The sequence below is a fragment of the Pinus tabuliformis genome, chromosome 4_1 (genome assembly GCF_031772625.1).
Source record: "Pinus tabuliformis cultivar Carrire ecotype Pingquan chromosome 4_1, CPIR1, whole genome shotgun sequence".
In the NCBI taxonomy this organism is placed as follows: domain Eukaryota; kingdom Viridiplantae; phylum Streptophyta; class Pinopsida; order Pinales; family Pinaceae; genus Pinus; species Pinus tabuliformis.
In genome coordinates, this window is record NC_142303.1 from 685037614 (window position 1) to 685056654 (window position 19041).

Here is a 19041-nt window from a genome sequence, read left to right on the forward strand (position 1 = left end):
ATCCACATCTTTCACTTCATTATTCCCAGTTGTTTTCTCCTGACTCCCAAACATAGAAGCTTCAACAAAATTCTTCTTAGCCTCCATACAAGTCTCTTTAGCTCAATCAAGGTCAAACCCAACTTCCTTTTTAGTAGCCTGGTGCACCCATCCTTTAGTCTATGGTTTCTTTCCTTTATCTTCTCCTATGGCCATACCACTGTAAGTTATGATATTGATGCTATGATCTTCTTCGAAAGGCTCCATCCTCATCATCTAGATAATTTGCATAGGTTGCGGGGTCTGCGTCTTATTTTCTTTCATCTTGGCTATAATTATCAGGCAATCTTCTATCACATGATTGAACTGTCTGCAATATTGACAATATGGATGCATTGGGTTCTGACAGTCACATACAAGATGCCCAACTTCACCACAATTATAGCAAATAGCTTGTCCATGACCTCTTCCAGCTCCCCCTCCTCTTCCTCTTTCGCGACCTTGAAATCCTTCATGCGTTGCACCCGCGCTCTGATCGCTAGGCTTATTTTCCACCTGCATTTGATAGGTAGGAGTTCTATCCATCATTAATTCATATCTTCGACAATGGTGCTCATCATGTACTACAAATTTGCAGAAATTGCAAAAAAACTGTTGGGGGGTCTGTACAAACTTCTGTATTAGATGACAATTGTCCATCGGATGTTGTCCTATAACCTGACAAATAGCACACCACAACGCTTCTCCTGTTCTTAGCCCAACAAAATTTTCTGGCTTCAGGGGACAATGCCCCCCCCCTAGTAAGATAGTTATGGTAAACCAGAAAATGGTCCTTATCATGACCGTGGCACTTGCATTTCAGGCACCAAACTTCTACATGAACTTCAGGCTAGGCTTCCTTTCCCTTTTTCAGGCTCTGCAACTCCAGGTGTAGACTTGCCAGCTGCGAGTGAATCTGTTGTACTCCAATGTTCATATCTTGTACTGGTGAGGCTTCCAACCTCATCGCGATCTCGACAAGTTTTGCTTGTGTTTCTATATTCTACTATGATAATGGGAATATTAGGTGAGGTAACAATGAAACAATGTACCAATATTTGTGTTTTTCATCCGTGATGTTCATATTAGCTTGTTGGATCAGGAATTTTAGCCTCTGATCAAAATCCCATGAGGATTCATTTACCATTTGTTGTATCTCCTTAAACTTTGTAACAGACTGCACCTGAGACTTAGGCTTCTTAAACTCACTGTTCAACGCTTGTTGAGTCTCTGCCAATGTCGTGCCAAGTTTGTCTTGATAGTACTTGATATACCAAGTCAGCGCCCTATCCTACAGCACTATGATGAGCTGTGCTTTCTTTAGATTATCATTAGTGATCTACTACGCTATCCACACAACATTTGCAATGAACTAGAATTGTTCAGGGTCTTCACTTCCTATCCTTTTCAATATCAGCATCTTCATTGTGTTTTCCATGTTGAATGGTGGAGGTGGAGGTGAAAGTGTACATGTATGCGGTGGAGGTCGAGGTCGAGGTGGAGTGGATGGATGAGGTATCCGTGGAATACCTTGACTTATCAAATGCAACTCACTTCACGGTGTACTCAGAATAGTGCCTTCATCGTCGCTTGAAGAGATTCCCAATAATAGACTATATTCAAAGCTCGATTCTCCATTCCTTTTGAAGGGTTTTCTGCTTCGTGTAGTCCCAAACATCAAGGTAATGGCATAACCCATTTTTCACACAAAAAAATCTTAATCCAAGTTTTCAGATATTTTAAATTCTTACCTCTTTGGTCCCTTGAAGAGCATATGCTTTGCTTCACTATAACTGATGGTCATATCAATCGCAAGCTCAGTGACAAATCCTCCTATGAAATGATCAATCCAGTGATCAAAAACCCACACAATGTTATTTTCTGAAGCTTCTAGGCGACTCACCAGCTCTAGAGCCCACACAATAGGGATGTCAATTCTCCACATACCCTGACTATCTTCTAATCTAGACAACCACTCATGCATTTTGCAGGGGAAGAAATAGAAAAAGGCTTCTATTTCATCTGAGTATGGGTATCTTTTTAACACTTGTTCCTTAGATAATCACGGATTTATGTTCTCCTAAGCTGTGAACGTGTGTTCCTTTCGATCGGGCCGCTTCTTAATTTTTTTTCTTAGTAGGGAACCACTTATTTGACATCACACATTCCTCAGATCGATCCAGATCCTGACAACGAAACCATTTGTTGGCTTGATGGGACCTGACCCAAGTTCAACTTTAACTGCGCCAACCAACAAAACCCTAACTGCTCACCCTTCAGGAAACAACCTATGTAGCTCAGGCTACAATCACACCCAAAGGCATGTGTGATGGTTTCCTGATACCCTTATGGCTTAGATTTCCCTTCGCACAGATCTAACCCTTCTGATAGACAACTACTGCGACTTTATCTAAATGACTGTCAAATATTCGTGAAGGTGGTTAATTATACTTATCATGCATAAATACTATAAATATATTAGTTTTGTGTAGTAAATAAGCATTAATTCACATAAAATAGGTCATAGGTCGAAGATACCTAAACTTAAACAGAAGTAAATAACAAGGCACAGACGCATCAAAATTTATTCCCAAATAGTCTTTATTATTAACAAGCGTAAAATTATAGACTTCTCCTCCCTACACACTCAGCTGTAGGGGCCCACGCACTCAGCTTGTGGACTTACCAAGGTATCCATGCACTCAGTTGTAGTAGCCTTCCCCATTCGCCTAAGTATAAGAAACAAACTTTTCCTGCCTTAGCACCTTGCCCTTACAATGATTCTTCACTTCAAATTAGCTCTAAGACTCGCTATGACTCATCTATTATTTATAGCATTTTCCTTACAATACCATGGTTTGTGGACCATGGGCAGGTCTCAAAACAAATCTATCACCTACCCAACTAAGGGATTAGAGCCCCTTTGACTCTACTTAGCTTTGCACTCTTCTTTCCACATTTCATGGAGTCTTTACCTCCACTACAAAGAGATATTACAAAAATGACTCAAAAATTAGAAAAATTAACCTCAGGGACCCCATCCCAACATTCTCTATATTTTCTTGTGAGATGTATCTCAATATTTGTTTTCTTGATTTCTTTCTTTCTAATTTGATAAGCATTTTAGGTTTAGTTCGAGTTTCTTTTTATTTCATTTCACAATAAAATGCAGTAATGTTTCTCTTTCATCTTGGCATAATCATTGGGAGAAGAATTTTTGTGCTCTAATTTATATTAATAGAACCTAATCTCTAAGGACCACTTCAATGAAGATGATTTCGTTTATGGTCATTTTCAAATTCCCTAACCAAGTAAAGTCATTGGTTTTTGTCCTTTGAGTTTAGAATTTTTCCGTTAATTGTTAATGAACTATATTTAACCCCTACCTTTAAAGAATATAAAAGAAATTTAACAACAGTTACTTAAGGTCATGAGTTCTTTTAGCAAACAATTTTAGTTAAGTGTATAATAGTCATCTTAAATATTTTTATGCCATTCATTGCTCTTAAGGAGCAGTATGCCACCCCATCTATCAAGTAATTTCTATAAGATTAACAATAACAATAGTAAAACATAAAAACATAAATGGTCAATTGAAGGATAGGAGGTCTCATCATGAGCCGTCCTACCATGATCATAAGTTCTAACATTGTGACATTACCATTATTGGTCACCAAGCGAAGGTAATGGATCTCGACCATGAGGTTGAGAGACAAGAGGTCTCATCACGAGCTGGCTTGTTCATCATGTTAGATCTCGTGAATCTCCAGTTGAAATTCAAATAAGTTTAAGATGATCTTTTGTAACTATGCATTTATTCCTAAGAGATGGGACACTGGCACCTAAAAGGGTTAAAAGGCATCCATGTCGAGGCTATAGACACCTATTGGCAACAGTGGCCATGCCTATGGTATGGAGGTTAAATTAATACTATGTTTTCTTGATTATCTTGTTTACTATAAAACTGATGGCCAACTAAGTTGACTGTTGTACATGTAAATTTACTGAAACACTGAATTCATGGGGTAAATTTTCACAAGTTCATGAACGATAATTGTATATATATTTAACAATATATAATAGGAAAAAAATGGTTAGGATATGTAAATTTGAGCATTTGAAATTGTCTAGTTATAATTTCTTCATTTTAAACTACATTACATATCTTTACGACAAATATAACTGCTTCTCCCCATTGTGTCCCTATTGTTGTAGTGAAAACAAAACACCACATTTTATTCTATCATAATAGACATGGGCACCCTTTTTTGCATTGCATGTAGGATTTGAGTGTGATTTCTCCAGTTAAAGTCTATTTTCCTCTTTATTTACACTTGTTTTATTTTTATAGTTTTCCTAAGTTTTATTAAGTTTGTTTGTTAATAAACTTTATAAATAATTTTTTGTTTTAAACATCTTAAATAATTAGATTAATGAATAAAATAGCCCTTGAGACCAAGATGTGTGCATAGGTTTTAAGACTTAATCATTAAACAAGTGGTTATAATATATCGTAGATATCAGAGCTTTTACATCGGAGGAACCTTTTGAGAATCCCCCAATGTTAAAACCCTAATTCATAATACAATGGCTTATGTTGTAATAAAATAATATAATATCCAATCCAAGTAAATGGCATGGGGGGCATATTAAATTTTAAATATGTATGTGGAAAACCCATTTTATAGACTTCAGAATATTAAAAAAAATATATCATATAACCAAATTCTGACCATTATATAGAGGCACTATATATTATAGGCCTTGTCGGAGGACCCACATTCCGCGTCACTATTTTTGCTCTCACATTTTAGAGGTAATGCATATCAGAGATTTCCTTTTGAGACAAATTAAAAAATAAAACTCTAATATGATTCCTCGCTGATATTCTGATATGGCAATCCCTCTAATATCTGATCTCTGATAATCATATTTCCCCAATCTCCGATCTCTAATAATCATATCCCTCTGATATTTGATCTCCGATATTCATATCTCTCCGATCATGGATATCCCAATGTGTCTCCCCCTCCAACTTGCAATATCTACCACACTCCAACATGTTGGACCCGATATGGTATTAATTATGGTCTATAAAGATATTGCATCCACTCCATATCATAGCCACCCAATATCGCAACTATTTCATTTTGCCTCATCTTGAAAGTTCCGATGAGCTTACCTCCGATACCACTCAACCCTTGCCACGTATAAGTAAAATGCACTTAATTAATTTAAAAATGTCTCTTGGAATAAGTATAGTTTAACACATTTTTATAGTTTAATCTATGTTTTTTCTATTTTAATAAAAAAAACAACTATTTACCATTAATTCTATTTTCCATTTGACTTCCAATATAGGGACGATTACGAAAACACATCAATCACCAATGCAATTCCTCCCAATGGAAAAATGGATTTCTTAATTGGTAAAGATGTTGTTGAATCAGTTGAATAATGATTACATTTCCCGTAAATTATTCCTATCCATTCGGAACAAGTGGGATCATTCTTATATGTGCAAACCAAATTGGACAATTCATTCTACTGTGTTCATATACACTTGTTCATAGTTCCAAATAAAGTAATCTTTGCTATAATTAACTATGTTGTTGAGACAATCGGGGGAGATTGTTAGCTCTTTAAATCTTGTATAAATACCCCTGAATTCGATCCATGAGAGGAGGTCACAATCCACTCAAGGGGGATTCTCTATAGTTATTTGATTTGTGCAATAGCACTCCTGTTATGTACATAAAGGTGGATTATAGAGAAAATAGAGAGTTTTTGGCTCTCTTGTCATTGCTTAGAACTATTTCAGGCAATGTGATTATGGGTTTGAGCTACTCTAGGATTGCATATTTTGTAATACGCTTTGGAACTGTTCAATAAATTTCCATTCTTGTGTACTATTACTAGAATGTTAAATTTTTATTTTTTTGTCAAAGTTTTATAATTGGTTTTGATCTACATTCTTAGTAGTATGTTTCTTTGATCTCTAACAATGATTGTTGAGTCACATTGTGATATGTTGCTGAAGTCTTGGACATATCCCTAAGAGGCATAATGAGATCAAAATCATACTTAATTCATTGAATTATATTTTTGGTGAATGATAGCTATTTATTATTCATTTACATGTGTATTTTTATTTTATTTGTATGAATTGAAATGAACTATTTATTTTGATTAATACAAATTCTATAATTAATTATGCTTACTATGAATTAAGGCTTGTATATGGACTTACCTTGATAACTATTTATTAAAGTAGATTCATTTGCATAGTTTTTTTAACATTTTATGAGTTTACAAACTATTTGGGAATTCACAATAGAATATTAATTTTGAATTAATTCATAAATCAGCCTCCGCCATTGTTTCAGTTAACTTTCACTTGGATTAGGAGAGGGATATCCCATTCTAGTTCGAGATAGGATTTTATGTTTTAGATTAGTATTTCATTTGTATATTTATATGTGCATCAAGTCCTATCTTAAAGAGGCAAATAAATCATTTAATTGTGGTTTGATTAGCCTTTTTAAAGTGATCAAACCTTTGTGTCGATTTACTTCTTTAACCCATATCTTAAAGATCGATACAAAGGGAATCTAACCTGATGTAATATAGGTGTAAATATGTTAATTATTAGTTTAGGTTATATTAGTTTTAGATTAGATTATATTTATGTTTAAGGGTAACTGGACCCATAACTAGTCAGAACCACCATCTTCAATGAAAAAGGCATTTCTTTAATTTCTCAACCGGGTGGTCTCCCCTAGTGTTGACCGTGGGCATCTTTTCCGATCAATAGGTGTCAACGTTGTAGGTTGTGGAAGAATAAGAGAAGCAAAACTTGAATCTTTATCGTTCTAAGTAGTAGACTTCCTTATTGCCATAATTTTCTTTCAATTTTTCTTGCCACCAAGAATGCCTTTTGTAATGAATCACATTCCAAAAGGCGAAACTCATTTTGGATGTTATCTTTTAAAGTCCCTATGAATACATCAATGTTATAGTCCTCTAGAATATCGGTTTCCCTAATATCATGTTTTTGGAAGCTTTTGATGTGCTTCTCCACTAAACCCTTTTATTTAAGATTTATCAATTAGCTAAATAAGGTGTTACTCTTTATTTCTTCATAATGTGCTATCATTCCCTCCGTAAAATTGACCAGGTGACAAGTGGTTTACGAGAACAAATCCATCTATACCATACAAACTGATTGGGTTCTAAATAAAGATGTAATGCATACCTTTTGTGAGGGTTGCACATCCTGTAGATCAAAATATTTCTCCTCCTATAGTATCCATGTTACCGAATCCTTGCCATCAAGCTTCCTCATATATATATTTAGAATGTGGTGGTTCTTAAACCCCATTTTCCTGAATTAGAACAAGTTGAATGAGTTTCCACTCTCACTATAATATATGACATGACTAGCCATGCATTAACCAAAAAAGTTCCCAAAATTTAGTAATAAAAATAGTATATCAACGAGCTTGTTTAATCTCATGTTAGATATAGCTAAGGCTAGGGAAGAAATTGAGATATATTGGGTTGCAATATCAAGAGATATGGAAATTGATAATGCAGAATTTAGAGAGAGGTTGTTAGGTCCCTATAATAGTAGTGCATTCCCCTTATTGTTATTGTTAGTGTAGCCCCCTACTATTATTTTCTTTCCCATGTATCCCCCATGTTGTTATTGTTGTGTCCCATAGAAGCCCACTATTATTATTGTTGTGCCCTTACATTATTATTGTTATGTAGGCTCTGATTATACTATGACCCCTTAGACTCCTATATATACCAAGGAGGCCTTATCATTTGTATGATTCAAGAATTAATCATTTATATAATTTAAAATAGGTTTCCTCCTTGAATAGGCTAATTTATAAGTCGTTGATATATCTTTTCTTCTATTTTCTGATTTTGTTGCATAACATTTGGTATTAGAGCTTTGGATTCTAGGGTTTTTCTTCTTCAAACAGGCCATCTTGGAATTTTCGCAATAACATTTTTTCTATAAGGCTTCAAAAAGTGAATTGTAACCATGTGGAGCCGAAATATTGGTGAACTTCATGTACAAATTTCAGATCTTGGTTCACTATATTTGAGGAGATATGATATGAGGATGTTAGCATTCTTGTAGGCTCCAAAGTTCCATCTCAAACAAGTGATCTAGGGAAAATCATCATAACTTTCTCTCTAAGCATCAGATTTGAATTTCCTACAAATTGAATAAAAGCGCACAAACTTTATTTTTTCTTATATCATTTTCATAGCTAAAGGTTGAAACAATGACACGTGTAACTCCATACACGTTTTATCAACTGAACTAGTCTATAATGAGGCCATCATGGGAGATTGGGCATAACTCTTTCTTGAAGAAATATTAGCCTAACTTATGTGGTTCAAAAGAAAACTTAGAGTGATACCATAGGACATAATTTCATACCATGGAGATCTAAAATTAGATGGATACAACAATTTCGATATCGAGCTCCTAAAAAACAAGAAAAAAATGTATTTTGTTTTTAATTTTTTCATAACTTTTGTTTGAAAAAACAGTTTGAAGTGATTCAAAGGGAATAGTGAAGAATATATATCATTGTTTGATTCTAAAATGCCTCAAAATAAAAATAAAAAATGGAAAAACCTAATAAGAAACTAGAAATTTGTTCCATGATGCATGAAGATGAGGAAGAAATGCAACATGATATATCAAAATTACGAGACCAAGTGTAAAAAATTTCACTCTCACAAAAAGAAACAAAAGATGAATTGGAAGCCATGATGAATGTTAAGATAGATGGTATAAAAATGGACATGGGAATTTTGAATGATGGTTTAAAAGAAGACATGGAAGCAATGATGAACGTTAAGATAGAAGGGTTGAAGGAAGGCTTGGCAAAGTTGCTAGAATAAAGGCTTCCCATTGGTGACAAGGTAATCAATGAAAATGATGATGAGGAAAAAAGGAATATGAATTATTATTTTGGAGACTCCAATGTTGGGTTTAAGAACCACCACATTCCAAAGATTGAGATGAGTAATTTTGGTGGCAAGGATTTGGTAACATGAATAATAAAGACGGAGAAATATTTTGATCTCCATGATGTGAAAAACACACAAAGGTACACATTCCATCTTTATATTTAGAACCCAATTAGTTTGTATGGTATTGATGCCTTTGTTATGGTAAACCACTTGTCACTTGGTCAACTTTTACAGAGGAAAGGATAGAACATTATGAAGATACAAAGAGAAACACCTTCTTTAGCCAATTGATAAATCTAAAAAAAAGGGTTCAATGGCGAAGCACATTGAGGACTTCCAAAAATGGAATATCAATGTAACTCATATTCTAGAGGAGCATAGGATTGGTGTTTTCATAGGGAATTTAAAGGATAAAATCCAACATGAGGTTCATTTTTGGGAACCTGATTCATTGGAGAAGGAATTCACGATGGAAAGAAAAGTTGAAAGAAAAATTATGACAATAAGGAATTCTACCACTCAAAACTATAAAGATGGAAGTGTTGCTGCTTCTAGCCTTCCACAACCTACAAGGTTGACACCACAACAATTGGAGGAAAAAAGAGAAAAATGATTTTGTTATAGTTGTGATAGCAAATACACTAAATTTCATAAGTTTGTTGAGAAGAAATTATTCTGCATAGATTGTGAAGAGGAGGAATAAAAGGAACAAGAAATATCAAAAGAGGAGGATATACACAAGGAACCAACCCTAGATAAAGAATAAATGAATCTAGCCATATCTTGTAATGCATTGGGAGGAACTACCACTACTAAAACTCTCAAGATAGAAGGATATATCAAGAATAAAAATGTAATAGTGTTTATTGATTCGGGTAGTACCCATAATTTTATTCATTGTAAGATATCCATGGAATTGAATTTCTTCCTATATCTATCACTAGAGTGTCAAGTGATCGTTGCAAATGGAGGAAGTATAAATTTCTCTATAAAGTTCCATAATATCAAGCTAACCATGGGGGAATATGTATTGAATAGTCTAATGCTTTTCATTCCAATGGGCGGTGTTGATGTTGTACTAGGAGTCCAATGGTTACAATATTTGGTGACGATAGATTTTAATTTTCAAGAACATTTCTTGAAATATTTTGGGAAGGAGAGGAAGTTGAATTAAGGGGTATCACAACGAAACCAAGAAAGATAATAAACTCTAATAGCATGACAAAGCTTCTTAAGAAAGAAGAATGGGGTGTAATTGAAAAATTATGCTCACGAGAGGTTTAAACATCAAAATCATCTATTTCTCCAGATCTCCAAAAGGTCTTGGACAATCATTCCAAGGTACTTGAGACTCCCTAAGGCCTCCCACCTATTCATGATATTATCATGTTATTAATTTGATTCCAAGAAGTGTTCCTACAAACATCATACCTTACAGATATCTTATGGCCAAAAGAGTGAAATTGAACGTTTGGTTTTAGAAATGTTAGAGGCTCATATAATTCGACCTCGTCAAACTTTATTCTCTTCTCCAGCAATATTGGTGCACAAAAGGATGGATCATGACGTATGTGTCTATATTATAGGGAACTCAAAAAACTCATTATTAAAGATAAATTTCCCATTCCTGTCATTTATGAATTGTTGGATGAATTACATGAAGCAATTTACTTCACTAAGTTGGATCTTTGATCAAGATATCATCAAATTATAATGAAGACCCAAGACATTTTGAAAACAACATTTAGAACTGATGAGTGTCATTATGAATTTTTTGTCATGCCTTTTGGCCTTTCTCATTCACCTTCCACATTTCAAAGTTTGATGAATTCTATTTTAAAACCCTTCCTTAGAAAATTTGTGTTAGTATTTTTTGATGGTATACTAATCTATAACAAGTCTTTTAAGGATCATGTTGAACATGTTGACAAGGTGCTCAATGTTGAAAATGCAACAAGAAAAGTATCAATTTGTTTTTTTCCTTAATTAAATTGAAAAAATCGAAATTCCATATCAGCAGACAACTTGGAGGAGTTAACTGAGGTGACATGGCTCTTGTCACTTAGTTAAGAACACTCAGTTCGAGTTAATGAGTTGAGGTTTAGTTTATTTGTGTTGATTCCTAAAAAATAGGAGTCTATCTCAGATATTTTGAGTTAGGAGCATGAATTTTAGTTGTGTGCAGTGGGTTCCTAAATTTTAGGAGCCTACGTTAAGTTAATTTTAGTTGTAGCAATTTAATTGAGTTAAATTGAGTTATGGTCAATTAAAATAGCTCTAAATTTTGGAGGAACTAGTGAAAGGTCAAGTTGTGGAAGCGGAACTTCAACCACACTGAGTGATCATCCAGATAACTAGTCAATCAACCTAAATTAACTCATGCATGCAGAGAATTCATGTTACCAAATTGAGATTGGAGTTCAAGGCCAATGTACTATCAGTTCTAAACTATTCTAGGTTGTACAATTGGTGCATGTAGTCAGAGAATGAGCCTAAATGAATTGCACAATCCAATGGAGGAAAATTTCTATTAAATAAGGGCCTAATTCGTCAACCAATATTGCAAGGAATTAGGAGCTTGGAGGGCTAGAAAATTGGATAAGTGTTGGCCAGAAACATTCAATCAAGTAGGGGATAAAAGATACAGGTGTAGGTTGTGCTCAAGACTGATAAAATATATTGTATTCGTCCATGTTATTTTATTAATGAAATATAGATATTAAGGGGTTTTGAGCAGTTTCTTTCCCCTAGATATATCTATGTTAATGTGTGGTTTTTCATTTTACATGTCTATGATTCTTGTTTTAGATGGTGAATTAAATTCTGCAGAAGAGTAGAGTAGCTTCAAGTCTTGTGATTTAGTAAATTACATAAGTAGTATAGAATCTACACATTAATTTGTACATGGTATCAGAGCTAGAATCACAATGGAGAAGAGATCTAAAACTTGTTATTGCAGAAGGATCGAACTTCCAGGATCAATTCTTTAGAGCTAGCAAGATGGCCTTTTATGGACTAAGACTTGAGTATGCCCTTGATGGAAGCTCAAATTATGTGTCTTGGAAGGAATGAATAGAGGAAGTGCTGTGAGATAATGGGTTGAAGGAATTCATTGCTAATGACATCTAGAAATTGACAACAATTGATGCTCAAAATCTAGCAGATTAGAAGAAGTGTGTAGTTAGAGCTAGGAGGATCATCCTAGAGGGTGTGAGAGACCACATAGTATTAAAACTACATGGAAAAGAGACCCCCTTTTTTATGTGGAAGCATCTCAATGAGCTATTTGAAAATATCAATGAAGCCAAGAAACTTGAATTGATGAAGAAATTGAGGATTGATGACAAAGGATACGATACAGTCTTCAGAGATGGGAAGCCCTACCTTAAGAATTTGTCTTCATGTCAAATCAATAAATTTGGTGTCAGCGTCAAGAATGTCTACACATTAGAGGAATATGCATGCACAACCTTGAGGATCAGAGCATGGATTACAGATGTTGTGGTTGAGAGGGAGCATGATTTAGATCTCAAGAGGAAGCCTCAGCCAATTAGAAGTTGGGCTAACCAGGAGGATGATGATGAAGAGGATCAGTCAAAGACCTCCATTAGGTGGAGAGTTTGAGCCAAGTGGGCAGAGGGATCACATGTAGCTATACCTCTAGGAGTGACATGGAGTGATGTAGATTCTTAGTTCAAGAGCTGCAGAAATTTGGGCAGGGTACATGGAGGTGTATTTGTCTCATGGATCATTACCCTTGCTACAGGGGCACAAAATATTTAGTAGCAGGAGAATTGATGCCATTTAGATACTTAGGAGTGCAGAGGAGTGTTGATAGTAGAGTAGGAGGCTCAGTAGGAGAGTCAACAACAACACAATTTCCTAGTAGACAGTTTCAAATTGATTCAATGATTATTTTTATTTTTATTTTTGGATGCTTCGTAGTTGCAAATGTTGCAGTATCATTAGCAATAGAGAGAAGCGTTACATGCACCAAATTACAAAGGTGCTAGATCAAGGTATATGTGAATCACTTTCTTGTTAAGAGGGAGTGTTGAAAATGCAGCAAGGAAAGTCTCAATTTTAATTTTTCCTTAATTAAATTGAGAAAATTCGAAATTCGATATCAGAAGAAACTTTGAGGAACTAATTGAGGTGACATGGCACTTTTTTCTCAGTTAAGAATACTAAATTCAAGTTATTGAGTTGAGGTACAATTTACTTCTGTTGATTCCTAAAAAATAGGATTCTATCTCAGTTAATTCAAGTTAGGGGCATGAAGTTGAATTCTGTGCAATGGGTTCCTAAACTTTAGGAGCCTAGGTTGTCTTAATTTTAGTTGTAGAAGTATAATTTAGTTAAATTGAGTTATGTCCAATTAAACTAGTTCTAACTGGTGACAGAACTAGTGGAAGGTCAAATTGTGGAAGTCAAACTTCAACCACACTGAGTGACCATCTAGACAACTAATCAATCAGACTAAATTAACTCATACATGCATATAATTTGAGTTACCTAGTTGAGATTGGAGTTCAAGGGTAGTGTGCGATTAGTTCTAAATGATTCCAAGTTGTATAGCTAGTGAATGTAGTCAAAGGATGAGCTTAATGGAACTGCACAATCCAATGCAGTAAAATTCCTATTAAATAGGGGCCTAATTCCTCAAGGAACAATGCAAGGAATTAGGATCTTTGAGGGCTATAAAATTGGCTAATTTTTTTCCATAGTCAAGATGGGGATAGAAGATACAGGTGTAGGTTGTGCTCAAGCTTGAGCAAGCTTATTGTATTCATCTAGATTCTTTGATTAATGCAATATAGATAGTAAGGGGTTTTGAGTAGTTACTTTCCCCTAGATAAATCTTTGTGCATATGTGATGTTTCCTTTTGCATGTCTATGATTCTTGTTTTAGATCGTGAATTAACTTCCGCATATGAGTAGAGTAGCTTGCACATTAATTTCTACACTCAAACTATTACAAGAAAAATAATTATATGTAAAAATATCCAAAAGTTTCTTTGGAGTACAAGAGGTGAAATATATGGGTCATATTGTATCTCATGAGGGTTTTAAGGTAGACCCTAAAAAAAGTAAAACCATTAAGGAATGGAAAATTCCCACAACCATAAAGCATCTTCAAGGATTTCTTAAGTTGACAAGGCAGTATCACAAGTATGTTAATAATTATGGGAGAATAGAAACACCACTAACAACATTACTGAATAAAGATGCATTTTCATGGAATCCAGAAGCAACTAAGGCCTTTGAACATGTTGAAGAGGTAATGTGCCAAGCACTTGTCTTAGGTGCGCCGGACTCCACAAAAACCTTTATTGTGTAATGTGATGCCTCACAAATGGAATTTGTGTTATTTTAATACATGAAGGAAGACCCATAGCTTTTGAAAGTTGGCCAATCAAAGGAATGTATTTACACAAACCTAATTATCAGAAGGAAATGTTGGCAATACTAAATGCACTAAATAAAAAGATACCTTACCTAATGGGAAGACATTTCAAGGTTAAAAAAATCATCATAGCCTTAAATAATTTTTGGAACAAATATTATCTTCAAGAGAGCAACAAAAATGGGTCACAAAGATGTTGGGTTATGAATTTGAAATCATCTACAAAAAGGGAAGAAAAATGTTGTTTCAGATGCACTCTCAAGAAAGGATGAGGATGTGGAAGCATTTCTTTGTGGAATTTCTATTATCCAACCTAATTAGATAACCAAAGCAAGGGATGAATGGAAGAATGACGAAGAGGTATGGACACTCATTCAAAAGCTGCAGCAAGATCCCAGTAAATCTGATATATTTAGCTAGAAAAATGGCACATTATGGTACAAAGATCACTTATAGCTTTGTAAGAATTTCCAACTCAAGAAAAATATTATTTTAGATTTACACACCTCCTCCTTAGGAGGGAACTCAGGATTTTTAAAAACTTACCATAAGGTCAAGAAGGATTCTTTTTGGGATGGCCTTAAATATGACATTGAGAAGCTTGTGGTAGAATTCTTGGTTTGCTAACAAAATAAAGTTGAGACAATTAAGATCTCGGGTCTCTTATAGGGAAAATTTTAAGAACCCCCCCCTAAATTTACATGTATAATAAATGGGCAAATCTCCATGGTATATAGGAAAAATGGAAGGCGATTTTATCAATAATATGATATGTATATATAATTTTTTGGTGAATCTCTCACCAGGCATGGCGAATATTTTAGTCAATTATAAAATCTTGTGTTTATTGAATACACAAATGAAATTATTGCATTTCTTTAGAATATCTTTTGAAATCAAAATTACCAAAATTACATATCGATAACCTAGTGGGTGTAGGATAAAATTCACTCGTGCCATTCACAGAAAGCATGAGAAAAAACCTAATACTATATATAAAACCAAGAAAAATTCAAATTCATCACTTCTAGGGACCTCGTAACCACCTTGCCAATACACAAGTATGTTCCTGTTTGCAATTAGAAAAATTACCCAAATTACAATCTGTTTACTCCAACATATGTTGGAAATTTATAGAAGGATGACCAGTGCAATCAATCCATTCCTTTTAGCCCTGGATTTGTTTCAGTTTAAAATAGAAGTATACAAATATACTTTTCCAATGTCTATGCTTTAACCATTCACCATAAGATGTTTTTACAATATAATTTCCTAAGTCTATTTAATATCTTCATTATCATAAAAACCAACCTATATCCATCTTAACTCCACATCTACCACTCTTAGGGAGATGAAATCTATTTATCCCTCTGAGCACTTGGTAGACCCAGAATTAAGATGGATCTAAGATGATAGAATTTCCCCTTTAAATAGTCTATGCTCACATGAATACCATGGTATTACCATGGGTCAATACCATGGGTTATCATAAACCTGGAACTTAAAAATTACTATTAGTAATTTATAAAAATTAATAAAATTAATAGTTGATTTTTATTTTATTTTTTGTTTTAACCAAGCTAAAATGTTTAACATACATTAACTTACAACATCCATTTTTACTCTTGATCGGATCAAATATTTTTTCACTCTATGCTAGTTTGAATATCACGATATTTGATACCTCTCAGGGGTTAGTAGATCTAGAGTAAAGATGGATATATGTTGGTTTAATTCCCCCATTTAAATAGGCTACATTCCAGGTGAATGCCATGGATCAATACCATGTGCCATTTTGGTGAATACCATGGGTCAATACCATGTGCCATTTTTATTTTTATTAATACTAATATTAGGGTTAATAATGTTTTTTTACATGGTATTAATAACAATCTAGTCCATGGTATTTGTCCCATAGTATTTTGCCCATAGGTTTCACCTAAATATAATGCATTTTTTGAGTGTTCGTAAATATAAGGTGACTTATGGAGTAAATATAAAAAAATGTTTTATTTGTTTACCATATCTCTCGTTTATTTATATTTTTATTAATTTACCATACCTCTTTTACAAATATGGTATTTGGCCCATAGGATTCACTTAAATAAAACCTCTTTCTTGAGCCTTCATAAATAGAATGAGGGTTATGGACTAAATATAAAAAGAGGTTTTATTTATTTACCATGTGTCTAGTTTATTTATATTTTTTATTTATTTACCATACCTTTTGAGTAAGTATAAAAATACGTTTTATTTATTTACCATACCTCCACTTTACTTATATTTGTATTGTTTACACCCTTGCATGTATATAAGGTGACTTATGGAGTAAATATAAAAAATGTTTTATTTATTTACCATACCTCTCATTTATTTATATTTTTATTAATTTACCATACCTCTTTTATAAATATGGTATTTGGGCCTTTGGCCCATAGGATTCACTTAAATAAAACCTATTCTTGAAAATGGGCGAATGGATTCACTTATATAAAACCTATTCTTGAAAATGGGCGAATGGAAGGTTGTAACTCCTAATTTCAAGGGCTAAATTTACCTTTTTTACCCTCTCCCTTAAAATAAGGTGGGCTATTTGAGGTGATTTGTAAAAATGTACTATGATACAAAATATTCGCCCACTAAAAATTTAAAGCCCCTTAATCTCGCCAAAGGGCGAACATTCGCCCCTAAAATTTTCTATGGTCTCTTACAACCTTTAGTCATTCCAAGTCAGAGTTGGGAGGAGGTCTCAATGGTTTTATCAAAATCTTACCCAAGTTTGAAGGAAAGAGTGTCATCATGGTGGTTGTTGATAGACTTACCAAATATGCACACTTTTGTGCATTATCTCATCCTTTTAAATCTAGTACATTTGCTACTTCATTTATGGAAACAATTCAAAAGCTACATGGAAACTCAAACATTATTGTAAGTGACAGAGACCCCATTTTCACTAGAAATTTTTGGATGAAATTATTTTCTTGTCTTGGCACTAAATTAGCTCACAGCCCATCTTATCATCCTCAATTTGATGGGAAAATTGAGATAGTGAAAAAATGTTTGGAAGGATTTTTTTTGTTGCTTTATATCTAATAAACAAACATAATGGGTCAATTGGTTACCTCTAGCTGAATGGTGGTATAACAATTCCTTCCATACTACAACAAAAATGACCCCATTTATGGCACTTTATGGATATCATCCACCATCCATCACATCATATTTAAGATAAAATTCTAAGGTTCAATCAATGGAAGATCAAATCGAGAATCATCAATAATTTCTCCCACTCTTAAAGGATAACCTCATTCTGGTGCAGAATCAAATGAAACAAAAGGATGATCAACATCACAGTGAAAGAAGTTTTGATGTAGGTGGCTAAGTATTTTTACGGCTACAACCATACAAGCAAATGTCCCTCAAGCAAGATAATAAGGATAATAAACTATGACCCAAGTATGATGGTGCTTATAAGGTGTTGTAAAATATTGGTACTATGGCATACAACTTGGATATGCCTGGATATTTCCGAGTACACTGAGTTTTCCATGTTTCATTCTTAAAGAAGGTTATCAGTGAAAAGCTCCCGTTTTAAACAGTGTTTCCAGAACTTGAATAAGAAGGAAAAATCACATTTTATCCTAAGGCATTCATGGAAACAAGAACCTGATGACTATGAAATCAATTAATTTCAGAGTATCTCATTAAGTGGAAGAACTTACCCGCTGAAGATTCCACATGGCAGGATGAGAATTTTATACAAAAACATCCAAAACTACTCAAGCGTTGAGGAAAACACTTTTTTAGGAGAGGGGAATGTTAGGTCCCTATAATACTAGTGTATTCCCCTTATTGTTATCGTTAGTGTAGCCCCTTATTGTTATTATTGTGCCCATGTATCCCCCATGTTGTTATTGTTGTGCCCCATAAAATCCCACTATTGTTATTGTTGTGCCCTTACATTATTATTGTTATGTAGGCTCTGATTACATTGTGACCCCTTAGACTCTTATATATACCAAGGAGGTCTTATCACTTTTATGATCCAATAATTGTCAATTTATGTAATGTAAAGGAGGTTTCCACCTCAAAGAGGCTAATTTCTAAGTCATTGATCTATCTTTTATTCTATTTTGTGATTTGTATGCATAATAGAGGTTAGGAAGAATCAAACCCAATTAAATAAATCTGTTCCAAGTAAATGCATACGTTTCCTCACTAATCATGTTCTTCTTCTCATCAAACATTTGATACTCCTCAATAGTCACAAAGACTTAGAGGAAAATTTCCTAAATTTGATTCTCTATCAATTGTTAAAAGTAGAAGAGAAGATAGTAAACAACTTAAAATCACCCTCAAATGATCCATTTCTAAGTCCAAACCTAAGCTAATACAACTAATACCTATGTTTAATAAACCACCATTTAATATGGTTGGAACTCCTCTCGATAGTGTTTATAGCAATTGTAAACTTGTTGTATCAACCACCAACCCTAATATGGTTATTAAAAGATATGGTTTATTTGTGTTTGAACAAAATACTAATACTACCTTGGGGCATGTACCCTTTCCTCTAGATGTAGCTCCCACCACTGCTCCTTTACCAAAATTTA